Here is a 4,240-nt window from a genome sequence, read left to right as displayed (position 1 = left end):
CGACCGCCGCAGAGCTGGACGCCGTCGCGAAGATCCAATCTGAGACGCAGGAACTTCCCAAGGAGTTCACGCACCTCCTCCTCCGGTTTTCCCCATACCGTGTTCAGCATCACGGAAACCTTCGCGTGACGTTCTGCAAGGGTAAGCTTTTGGAGGGACGGAGTTGGTTGGAGGTTGACGCGGGTCGCGTTGGTAACTTGAAGTAGCTTGGCCTTTTGCTCCTGTTCTTCTCCGGTTGGCCCCGCGAAAGCGGAGCTTGGCTGATCGAGGCGGAGGAATGGGTGAGGAGGTCCCCTTGGCGGAGTCGCCCTGGTAAACGGGATCCTCGGGAATGTCGTCAAGATCAATGACGTCCTTTGGATCCGGCTTGCTGGCAGATGAAGCTTTGGGTGGAACTTCCACCTCAGGGGTGATAGGGACAGAAGCCGGAGATGGCTTGACCTTCTTCTTGGTGACCCTTGGGGCCTTGGGAGGTTGGCTTCCGGAACTACAGGAAAAGCATACAAATATAAGAACAAGTGTTAAAGCTGGAACTTGGATCTCGAAAGGAGACGCTTACCGGAAGGCTTGAAAAAGTGCTTGGATGGCAGGCTGCCCCTTGTTGCTTGGTATTAATCAGCGCGAGGCGCTTCTTTTCCGCCTCAGCTTTCCGAGTAGCCGCGATGCCGAGTGTTTCGCGGGGCGTTTCACCGGGGGGCTGGAAGGGGCTGGCCTTTTCCTCTTCGCGGGCGGCTGGCTTCAGGAGCTTCCGCCTCCGATGCGGCTTCTGGATCCGGGTTACCGGTAGATGGGACTCGGAGGAGGTTTCCGAGTTCACTCTCTTCAAGCGCTTCGAGCTAATGCAAAGATAAAAACTTAGGCAAAGTTTGAAGAAAAACAATAAATCAAGTCCAGATGCCGTACCGCGGTTCCGGATCCCTCCGTGTGGATGTCTTTGTTGCATACGTGAACATGGAGTTCACGTGGGATTTTGAGGAGGAGCCGGATCCTCTTGTCAATAGCGTCGGCGGACAGATTATCTTTTGTGGCGCGCATTGAATCTTCGCGCCCTGTGTATTCAAACATCAGGCGGTCCCTGTGTTGGAGCGGCTGGATCCGCTTGGTAAACCAGGAGAGGGTTAAATCCTTCCCTGTGAGCCCCTCCTCCGTGAGCTTGCAGATCCGCCTTATCGCGCGGTTTAGGCTGAGGCGAGTCGGAGATGTGGGGGCACCTGTGTCCATGCCGGAGTTTCATTGGCGGGGCTGTTCTTGAATGTTGGAAGTTTTTTGTCGCTCGCCGGGTCGGAGACGTCCTTCGGGTAGAAGAAACCTCCGGACCGGTACCTCGCGGATTCATGGCGATCGGTGTGGGGGTAGACGCGACCCGGGCGGAGGAGGAAAGTGATGGATCCGCAAGTTGGCAATTCGGAAGTTTGGCGGATCTTCTCTTTCTTGACAGTAAAGAAATATTGGAACAAGGGAAGCTCTGGAGTTACCCGGAGGTGGCCTTCGCAGAGCGACGTGGTTGCGATGGCGAGCACGCTATTCGGAGATATGTTATGAGGTTGGAGTCCGTACGTCTTCAGAATCTCCCGGAAGAAATCCGAAGGCGGGAATGAAAATCCACGCTCCACCAGTGCCTTCGTCAGCACCATCTCGTCGTCCCTTGGAGCCGGAGTTGGTTCATCTGGAACTGACCTCCAGCTTCCGGGTTGCAGGAAGCCTTCCGACTCGAGATTCTTCAATTCCATCTCGGTGGTGGTACAGGGCCACCACTTCCCCTTAGCTTCGGAGTCGCGCTTCCGAGCCTTTGATTTCTTGGCAGCCTCTTCTGTTTGCTGCTCCGACTGGCCCGCCCCGGAGGTTTTCTCCGGGTGAGCGGAGGTTCCCTCAGTCTCCTTGCCGGAATCCTTTGAAGGATCCAGCCTGATGGGAACAAAGGGAGGAGGGGCGGAGGAGATTGGCGTCGCCATGATCGGTTCCGAGCTCGGAGGCGGAGTCGTTGAAGACATCTGAAGAAAAAGGTTGGCGGAAACTTTCCTTAGTCGGATCCCACTTCGTCTTCCCCAAGTTCATCCCTACCAACTGCGGTGCGAAAGTTGAGTTCGAGGTTTACCGTAATGGCGTGCGGTGGCCGGAGTTGCGGCAGCTCGTCGGAGTTATGAACACGAAGAACACTGCGGTGGCGGGTGCGCTCCGGTGATGCTCCGGTGGTTCTCCGGCGGGTTGCGGCACGGCGGCGGAGAAACTCTCGGGCGGCGCTCGGCGAGAGAGGAGAGGAGGGGGTGAATGAGGGGTAAAGGGGTCGACGGCTGGTATTTATAGGCTGAGGGAATGAGATTCGTGTTCCGCATCCTGTGGTCGGAACGCAAGCGTCGCGCCGTTGGATGTGTGACACGAGTCCCAAACCCTAGCAGTAAAAATGGCTAGAGATAAGTTACCGCGCGAATCGCGCAAAAATGGCGCCAGAATTGGCGGAACCGTTTGAGTCTTTTTAAGATTCCGGGTAACTGCGCGAAGATAAGTTGTCTCTCATTCGAGCAGGGAGTAACCCGGAGATGTTCTTTTTAACGTCGATGGATGAAGTCCCGCGGGGTGGGAGCATTTTCCGGCTATAAGTTGGAAAAAAGAAGAAAATGCAAAGTTGGAGCTCTTCAAGTTTCTCCGCGTTACCACCGTTTGCCGGAGATTATAATGAACTAGCAAGGCGGAAAGCTGCAGGCGAAACTCGGAGAACTCCGGGGGCTCTTGTTGTGGGTATACTTCATAGGTGTACCATCGACGGTGCCTAGATCCGGCAAGCCCGGGTGGCCCACGGACGGTGATGAGGCATGTGGCCCATCGGGCGGCCCGGTTCTTGTTGATCATGAAGGAAGAAGTCCAGCCCAGGATCAGCAGGCCGGATCCGCACCGACATAGGAGTGACCCGGATCCATGGAGGCCCATGAGGAACCCGGATCCGGTACGACGTATATGGAAGGCGGATCCGTGACGTGCACGGCAAGATATTGTACCGTAGTTAGGCTGTCTGTAATCCGGCTAGGACTCTCCGTGTAAACCCTAGATCCGTGCGCCTTTATAAGCCGGATCCCGGGAGCCCTAGAGGCACAACGACAACTCATTGTAACAACGCGAAAGCGCCCAGATAATTCCAGACAAGCGGCGGTAGGCCCTGTCATCGTGCGGGTGTTCCGAAGGCTGGGTAACTCGCGTACCACCGTCCCGTGTGCACTCCGCCCTATGGCCCCTACTTCTTCTCCCCCTCGTGAGGATCCCTCCTCCGAGGTACCGTCGATTAGGCAACGACACTATTAACGAGATGCCGAAGAGCCAGTTGCTGTTTTCTGCTGTTTTTGGTTTCAGAAATCCTAGTAAGGAAATATTCTCGGAATTGGACGAAATCAACGCTCAGGGGCCTATTTTGCCACGAAGCTTCCAGAAGACCGAAGAGAAGACGAAGTGGGGCCACGAGGCGCCGCCACAACAGGGCGGCGCGGCCCAGGCCTTGGTCGCGCGGCCCTGGCGTGTAGGGCCCTCGTGTGGCCCCCTGACCTGCCCTTCCGCCTACATATAGTCTTCGTTGCGAAACCCCCAGTACCGAGAGCCACGATACGGAAAACCTTCCAGAGACGCCGCCACCGCCAATCCCATCTCGGGGGATTCAGGAGATCGCCTCCGGCACCCCGCCGGAGAGGGTAATCATCTCCCGGAGGACTCTTCACCGCCATGGTCGCCTCCGGAGTGATGAGTGAGTAGTTCACCCCTGGACTATGGGTCCATAGCAGTAGCTAGATGGTCGTCTTCTCCTTATGTGCTTCATTGTCGGATCTTGTGAGCTGCCTAACATGATCAAGATCATCTATCTGTAATACTATATGTTGTGTTTGTTGGGATCTGATGGATAGAGAATACTATGTTATGTTGATTATCATTCTATTACCTATGTGTTGTTTATGATCTTGCATGCTCTCCGTTATTAGTAGAGGCTCTGGCCAAGTTTTTACTCTTAACTCCAAGAGGGAGTATTTATGCTCGATAGTGGGTTCATGCCTCCATTAAATGCAGGACAGTGACGAGAAAGTTCTAAGGTTGTGGATGTCTTGTTGCCACTAGGGATAAAACATTGATGCTATGTCCGAGGATGTAGTTATTGATTACATTACGCACCATACTTAATGCAATTGTCTCGTTGTTTGCAACTTAATACTGGAAGGGGTTCGGATGATAACTCTGAAGGTGGACTTTTTAGGCATAGATGCAT

Source organism: Lolium rigidum, chromosome 4 (genome assembly GCF_022539505.1).
Source record: "Lolium rigidum isolate FL_2022 chromosome 4, APGP_CSIRO_Lrig_0.1, whole genome shotgun sequence".
Lineage (NCBI taxonomy): Eukaryota > Viridiplantae > Streptophyta > Magnoliopsida > Poales > Poaceae > Lolium > Lolium rigidum.
This window is presented reverse-complemented; position numbering follows the sequence as displayed.